The sequence below is a fragment of the Bidens hawaiensis genome, unplaced genomic scaffold, assembly GCF_021521415.1.
Source record: "Bidens hawaiensis isolate Kalapana, Puna unplaced genomic scaffold, B.hawaiensis_p1.1 tig00045921_1, whole genome shotgun sequence".
In the NCBI taxonomy this organism is placed as follows: domain Eukaryota; kingdom Viridiplantae; phylum Streptophyta; class Magnoliopsida; order Asterales; family Asteraceae; genus Bidens; species Bidens hawaiensis.
Window position 1 is genome coordinate 54,636 of NW_027498162.1, and position 9,261 is coordinate 63,896.

A 9,261-nucleotide genomic window follows, 5' to 3' on the forward strand; every position below is an offset into this window, starting at 1 on the left:
CGAAAGCTAGATGGTAAAATTTACATAAATAAACCTCCAAGTAACCTTTTAATTTTAATTAGGTTTATTGGATTTTAATAATCCCTATTGAATAGTATTGGCCGATAAGAATCTTTATTTATTTTACCGCCACTGGCGGTCCCAAATTTAAAAAAGCTGGTCTCCAATGATCCCTCGTTAAAAAGGACTTAACGACGTTATATTGTTTTTTTTTTTTTAAATTTCAAACTAATGTTTTAGGGCCTTCGATCGGAAGGATGACGGATGACACGAGTTTATTGATGTAAAACTTCGTTCGAAACGGTGCTCCAAAACGACAAAAAATGCTTCATTTCGGTTAATTGAACTTACAATTAACACAAATCAACGTGTGTGGATCATCGTTTCAAGCTAAGTTTTACATCAATAGACTTGTATCCTCATTTCGATCAAAAGCTCTAAAAAATTAGTTTGAAATTCAGAAAAAAGTATAACGTCGTTAAGTCCTATTTAATGAAGGACCACTAGGAGGCAACTTTTTTAAATTTGATTTTAAATTTGAGACCTCCAGTAACGATAAAATAAATAGAGATTATTATCGATCATTACCATTCTATATGGATTATTAAAATCCAATAAACCTTTTAATTATTATATATATAATTAGGTTTTGTTGATTGTTATATCCCGTTTATCAGTTGGATCATACATAATAAAATGCATCGGCCCACAACCCGATTCAAATTAGAATACAAAAGGTTTAAAACATGCATAATTCATAAATGCAACTTCTTTTAAGTCCCTAACAATCGTCAATCAAATAACATGTTTATTACAAAATGCCAACTCTTTTGGCATGACAACGCGCATTACCGTGTAAATAAATAAGCTATACATGTCATGTTTCGTTTATATAATGTCAAAGTAAGTTTACGTTAAGATTAATCTATTTCCAACCCGTCAACCTGGAAAACATCATCATGGCATCGTTGATGGTTCACATACGTAGTATGATTATATTGAAACTTTTTTTAGAATAACATGTATGATGAGGCGGGGAAAGTGAAATTACACTAAAATGTAACATTTTCAAATATAAACCAATAACATTTGAGTTATTTATTTTACACAATACATATATAGATTTTAAATGCATTACACCGCTATTATTAGCATTTTAACGGTTAAATTACACTAAATCCGTCTTTAACGGGGCTTAAACCCAGTTAAAGGGAACAACACTATTATTTAAATTTGGTTTTGCCAAACATTTTTCCCTAGCTAATTCTTAAACCCCATATGCAACTAACTCAATAAATGTGTTAGATTTGGTTTATTACCAAGTATTCACTTTCAACTATTTACTTCAACAACTTTTATAATTTCAGTTACACCCCAACGTGTTGTGGGACAAAAAGTCTGATGTGTTTCTTACGTTTGTATCTAAAACACTATTTGGTCTTAACAATTTATAATAATAACATATATAAAAAATAAACTTAAAAATGTTACTAATAATTTAAATAAGAAAAAAACAGGGAGAATTTGTACAAATACATGGAAGATAATCGCTACAAGGGAGAACAATACAGGCATTTAAAACCATCTTATATATAACATTTAAAATATGTAACAATGCTTATGCAATTCTTACGCTTTTTTAACAATTCACTATGTAAAATTCGTTATGAATTGAAACTATTTGAAGTTAACATGTAGCTTTGAGTGAAAATGTAGGTTTTGGATTATGTATGACTTGAGTAGCTTTTTGAGCAGTGTATATCACTTTAAAATTAAAGTATTTCACGGATACACTGTCAATAATCAATTAAGATAGAATTTGTATTTCAAAGAGTAAGATGTTCTTTGTGAAAACTCAAAGTAACAAATTAGTTGTTGAAATCAAACCATATGATTCATTTACACAAGGTTAAATCATCATAATAACTATGCATAAATGTAGCAACCATTCATGAAAGCGTACGACAGTTGGTTATGACTGATGATGGTTGAAAATGCCTTGCAGTTATCATTCGAAAGAAAAACCAAAGGTGGTAAACCTGTTGCGTATATATAAGTTGTGTTTAACGTAAAATTTTATGAATTTAAACTTTTGGTTTGTAAACATTTGCAGAAAAAAGTTGTTCGACAAGTAGCTTTAAAGAGCTCCTGAATGCTATTAAAGGCTAGAAAGATATAAAAAGAAAAAAAAAAGAAAGAAAGCAGATATAACAGTGTTGAAAAATGTTCTAACTCGACTCCAACTATGTTGTCAAAGCCATGGTCCATAGTCACATTACTTATTCAACAGAAAAATAGATTAACCTGCCACAAAGCTTTAATATGATATATTTATTTTTTTAATATATTCAAATAGAGTGATACAAGAAACATAATGTGGAGAATTTATTCAAAAATTCGACACATGACCAAATTCTATTTCTTTATATTCACTTTCTTTTATAGAAAAAGTGTTTATGCTCACTTTTATTGTTGTCATTTGTTTAGATCACCTTATAGTAAGTTAAATTATAGGTTGAGAAGTTAAGTTGTTCTTTTGGTTCTCTTTTCATAAACCATAAACACAAACAGTAAATGATGTATTATGATAAAAGATAGAATTTGATAGATGCATGTTTGTCCACTTTATTGAATCTATAATATTTAAGGATATAACTAAATGATTTTTAGTGTAAATGACTAATTTGTTACAAACTTCTTCCTTTAGGATGTCAATTATTATAGTCAGTAAAGAATAATACCCTAGAGTGCAATGAGGTATATACATGAAGAATGAAATATGTAATTAACTAAAACTAACTTTAGGTAAATTTATTAAAAACATATCAAGAACTCATACAACTAATTTATAAGATAAGTTAAATAATCAATAACAATGCATTATATCATGTTATATCTAATGATTATTCTATGTCTTATACATATGAATGTAAACAAGCTAAGTCGGGTCATGAGCTATGTGAGATTGGCATATTAAAAGTTCAAATCAAGCTGACTTTAAACGAGCTCAAATCCAAGCCTTAAAATAAGCTTGTATAATAAACGAGTCTGAGTTTGAGATTCACTTATCGAGCTTTAGCCGGCTGTCGAGCCTATTATTTATATTTATAATAAAAGTAACTAAATATTATGTTATGTATAAAAATAATAATTAAAAAATATATAAGTAATTAAATATGTATATAAACTAATTAATAAATATTAATCAATTCAAGCATGACCAGGCTTGAACCTCAAGACAAAAACTCGAAATAAGCCGGGCTTGAGCTTATGAAAAAAGAACATACCCTAAAAACTTTATATTACTGAAAAATAATCTAAAAAGACTTTCTAAATTTTTTTTAAATAAAAACAAATTCTTTATTTAATTTCCACATAGATATTACATCAACATAGCAGGTAGGCGGGCAACAAGCTGCGCCGCAACCCCTTTCTAAATTTGAAATATAATCTAAGAAGATTACCTAAATGGTCCTATCTTGATTGTGACACTTAGAGATTTAGATAAAGCTTACATCACTTATTCTCAAACTTATGGTTTTTCTTCACGGGGTTCCTAAAACCACATATATGACACTTAAAATTTATGCTTTTGGTTTCTTCTTTAAAAAAGAAGTAAATATCTAGGAAACTGAATTTTGTTCAAATGGAAAGAATAGGCATCAAGTCCATTTGTTTAGACTATAAAAACAATAAATCATATTTATAGTTTTAACTCGTATTTTTGACACCTTTATAACATGTTAGTCAATCTTTGTTCTGATAATTAAAGTTAACTTATTACAAACACAACATATATGAATCAATCACTATGTTACAAAATACTCCCTCCGTCTCATTTTAAATGTCATGGGATCCAAAACACACAAATTAAGAAATGTTTGATCATTTTATTTTATGAGCTGTAAAATGACAATAATGTCATTTAAGTTATTATGGCTAAAAAATGACATTTAATAGTAAGGGCATAATTAGAAATTGAATTTATATGTATAGAAATGACATTTAAATTGGGACAACCAAAATGGAAAAATGGACATTTAAAATGGGACGGAGGGAGTATATTATTTTAAAAAGTTAAACTAACCATTATGGATATAAACTAAACTGGATTGGCCAAAACCTTATAAAAATCGGTTTGTAAAAACCTATTTAGGAAAAATGTTCAAAACTATCAAATCAATATGGGTCGGGTTATAAACCGGTTTAAGACAAAAAAAAAATAAAAATAATAAAAGAAACCAGTTTTTGGCATGCATTTCACATCAGGTGAGGTCCAAGTTATTTCAAAAACGAGACTACGAACTTGTATACAAACTGACGGGTTGGGTATAATCCAAACTGGCTTGGCCGAAACCGGTTGTTATTAATAAAATGGTCCGGTTTTATAAACCGGGTTAGCAACATACTTTTTTTACAACTCTACTTACAACCATCAAATGATTTTATTTTTTGAACGGAAATCCCGGTTACTCGAAGTAACCCAACGGCAGAACGACCGAAACATACGCTCGTGATCACAAGCCCACCATCTCCTGTTTCATGGAAAACCAGCAGCTCAAAAGCAGTGGCGGAGTTTGGACGGAGATACTCGTGTGTTTGGGGGGAACTCAAAATTTATTTAAAAAATTTGTAAACAAGAGGGGGTTGGGTTCAAATTTTCGATTGAAAACGACTTAATTTACACTACGTATATCTGCGCAAAAAAAATAGGGGGGCCAGGGCCTAAGTATATTTCGCCCTGCTCAAAAGTCCACTACAATAAAATCCGGTTAGGGTCAGAATCAAATTCAAACCTAAGATCTCTGACTTAATCATAAATCTTCACTTCCTCATGTACCAGTTGAGCTATAGATGACCGTCACCATCAAATGAAATTAATTCTACTCTCTCTTTAAAAAAAGTTAATTCCAAAAACAAAACTAAAAAAAAAAAACTGAGTACGTGTCACATAACCCAACCATGGTTAAAGTCACTAACCCACATGAGTTATGTCAGTAACAAGCAGTCGTTAATGGATTCGCGTTGGCGTACTTGTTCCTTTTAAAAGACCCTCCTCACTCACCTCTAATATTTGTTCCATTCATTCTCCATCATTCTCTCTAACTCTCTCTCTCTTTGCGCACAAGCGGTTGCGCGAATATAATCTAATACCACACAATGGTGATCAGACAATTTGCACTATGTGTATTGCTACTTGTTATACATTTGGTTTCCGTCAATGCGGTTTCCAGGTAACGTGTATCATTGTATCAACTAGTTATAGTTATAGTCCTCAGTTTGTTTTCTGCAATATTAATCATAATTCATATTATTATTATTATTATTATTATTATTATTATTATTATTTAAAACAATGTACGTTCGAATTTGCAGATTGGATGAGAAAATCAAGTTACAAAGTTTAGCAGCTAACGTAACAACCTCGGACAGGTTAGTTTGGATCGGTAGAATTGATTAATGAACTTGATTTGCTTTGAATGTTGTACGAATCGATACAGATCGGATAGATGTTGTGATCTATGATCTATCTGATTGATCGTATTAATCATGGCAGTAAAAACTGCGCCTAAGCGTCGATTAATCACTAATTAATGACTTGCCAATACGACAATACCTCACCGACTAGTTGCTGATTAATCGCTATTTGGTTGCTTTGAAAAATTACATGTACATTCAAATCCAACTAGTCTCGATTAATCGCCAGTCCCTGCAACCAGATCAAAATTAAAATATTAAATTCGCATATGTTACTTTTAGTTTTCTTACTCCTGAGATACTTAGTCGAGTCCAACAGATCATCATAGTAATGTTATGACCCCCGGGATCTGTAAACGTATTTTTTTTTAAAAAAAACTTGGTTTTGTTATCTAAAAAAGGCTAGCAGTGCAGTTTTTTTTTACCAGTTTGCCTTAAATTTAGATGTAAAAAAAAGTACGGGTGGGTTCCAGACAAAAACTTATCACATTATTATTAGATCTTAAAAATTTAATGTAACTCAGAATTTATATTTTGTAAATTGAATCCAATTTTTTAAATCTAGTTATAAATTTTTAACAAATTTTCAGTACAATTGAAGAAATTGCAATGGAAAGGAATGCCAGAGCAGCTGATGAAGATCCAGAAAGAGTTGCTTCTATGGTTAACATGTGAGTGGATTCTCTAATAAATAAATTAATTACTCTATCCACATATATTCATGTATTTTAAACTGACATTTAATAATTTAATAAAAATTGAATAATAAAATAATATAAGTGAAAAGAGTCACATGATCACTGAACAGCAACAACAAAACAATACCATCATTTATCTATCTTTTGTTGTTTGATCCTCTGTTCACAAAAATAATTGAATGTGTTACTTCAAGACCTCCCATGTTCTTATGCTTTTGCATCTTTTATCTTTAACCAATTTATTTTTACTAGCATTGTTATGTGCCAGAGTGGCCATGTGTCACATGACCCTCCTGTCTCATCTCCTAAACTCTACCATTTATTATTCTATACCATATTCAATACCATTTTTACTGTTTATAAATGTTTAATAGACACATGGAAGAGTAAAAAAGTTATAAAAAAAACCCGAAAAGCTAACTAACATTAACCGAATCGTTGAGAAACCGACGGTTCGGTTATGGTTTTTCGATAATCGATTTTTACGGGTTGAAAATGATGTGTATAAATAATCAAACTAAGCGACGATAAAACCGGTCTATATTTTTTTTATGAATAATATGATATATGTCAGAAAAGTTGTGTCGTAATTTATTTTTTACGTCACCCCCCGTTGCTTAATCTCTTTTGCAAATTAATAAGATCGAATATAACTGGATTTATTAATTGAAATGAGCTCGAATCCACTCACATCTGAATTAGCCAGTTAATCGAACCATCTTTTCCAATAACTAAATAACTAGATATTATATAACCGAAGTTTAATAGTTATGAAAACCTAGAAACCGAATTATCAGGTAAACAAGTTCGTCTCAATTCATAACCAAACCAAACCGAGTTATATCCGCGCCTAATTTAACCATTTTACTTAGAAAAACAAAAGATTATTTGCTCAATAATTTTGTAATTATAATTTATTTGTTACACTATTATAATTCAAACAAATGGATAAATATTCTTTTTATCCACATTGTAGTTTCAATCACTTAACCATGTTTACATCTGCATGCATGGTACTACATTAGATCACTGAATCACTCATTGCAAAATGTCACATGATTACCGGCTCGAGCCAGTCCCAGAAACACGGACCCATGTGGGTCCAGGCATGGGTGAAATTTTAAATTGGATAGGAGGAGTCCCGACCCCTCCTGTATTTGAGTTAACAACTTCTAAATACAGCTCATATATTTTCGATAAATATAAACCATATATTTCAATAATATTTTTAGATTCAGAACTGATAATAAATTATTTTGGTAGCCCAAACCAAACCAGCTAAAAAAACTGATTATTTTTTTAGGTCTATTTGGTGAAAAATGTTGGTTTTTTTTCGGCCCCTCCAATTTAAAAGTTCAAGTTTCGTCGTTAGGTCCAGTGGTCAAGAACACGTACGAAAAACACTAGATCTGGTTCGGGTTGAGGTCCGTAACCGACACAACCATGTCCGTAATAAATGACTAGACTTTCCCCACCGACGATGCATGGGTCATTTATTTTATTCCCATCTCTATTCATTTATTAGACACCTACACAATCATGTTGTTTCACTTTCCGTATAATCCGTATTCATTTTTCCGTAACTATTATTATTTTATTTGACCCATTGTCCGTGTTGTTACCTAATGGTTTTTAATATTATACCAAAACACAAAAGAAATTGGTACATATATTAGGTCCCCTATTATTAATTGCTCACTTGAAGCATTTATGATTTACAACAATATGGTTAGAATAACCGAATAATCAAAATAATAATTAAGTCATATGGTTTGATTATGAATATTTATTCTGCTATTGGCATGTTCGTTTAGAGACAAGGTGTCACGGATACCCCTTAACTTTTTGGCAAAATACAATTTTATGTATCGTGTATCTAAAACTTGAAATACGTCATTTTTATATAACAAAATTCTTTCTTGATATGTAAAAAATAAAATAAAATTGGAATACCTTAAAAATTTTCTTTTATATCCGTCACAGGGTTGTTTGTATAAATAACTAAATTAACTGAATCGAACATGCATCAAAATCAACTTTAATATTAATTAATATGTTTTTCTTTTTTTTTCTTCTATTTATATATAAATCTTATGTTGTAAATTAAAAGTTCATGAAATTGAATAATATTTTCATCTCAAAAAGTTTGTTATAACTTTTTAATGCATCACATTGGTTGTCTCTTCCTTTTTATATTTTTTATTATTATTAAAAAGGTTGCTGATATTTTATGTGACTTAAAACATGAATTGATTTATTAGCTAAAATTAGTTTGGTTGTTTGGTACCACTAGAGTGGACACTTAACCGATTATTAACTATTAACCAAATTAACAAATTACTCTAAAAATAAAATATCAATTATAGGTTTAGTTATAAGTTATAACTCATAATAAAAAAAATGACCAATGTTTACCCTTATATTACTTTTTTTTTTAAGTTATGTATTTATAAAGTTATGTAATTCAAAGTTTTATACAAATTTCAGGAGCATTAGGAACAGTACAGAAAGAAGAAAATTAGGATTTTTATCATGTGGTACCGGAAACCCAATCGACGACTGCTGGCGCTGCGACAAAAACTGGCAGCGCCACCGCAAGCGTCTGGCCAATTGCGCCATCGGATTCGGGCGCAATGCCATCGGGGGCCGCGACGGACGATACTACGTCGTCACCGACCCAAACGACGACGACCCGGTCAACCCCCGACCAGGAACCCTACGACACGCGGTCATCCAAGACCGACCCCTATGGATCATCTTCAAACGAGACATGGTCATAACCTTAAAACAAGAACTTCTCATGAATAGTTTCAAAACAATCGACGCGCGTGGAGTCAATGTTCATATCGCGAATGGCGGGTGCATTACAATCCAATACATTACAAATGTTATTATTCATGGGTTGCATATTCATGATTGTAAACCGACTGGTAACGCAATGGTTCGAAGCTCACCGTCTCATTACGGGTGGAGAACAATGGCTGATGGTGACGCGATTTCTATATTCGGGTCGAGTCATATTTGGGTTGACCATAACTCGCTTTCGAGTTGTGCTGATGGGCTTGTTGATGCTATTATGGGATCA

The 9,261-nt window shown here is 31.1% G+C and overlaps 1 pseudogene across 1 annotated transcript; it reads left to right on the forward strand.

Annotated features, from left to right (window-relative positions):
- Positions 1–6,071: 6,071 nt before the first annotated feature.
- On the forward strand, positions 6,072–9,258 carry LOC143595956 (putative pectate lyase 20 pseudogene; annotated as a pseudogene). Its single transcript, XR_013146619.1, has 2 exons — positions 6,072–6,149; positions 8,664–9,258. The product of XR_013146619.1 is annotated as a putative pectate lyase 20 pseudogene (transcript).
- The last annotated feature ends 3 nt before the right edge of the window (positions 9,259–9,261 follow it).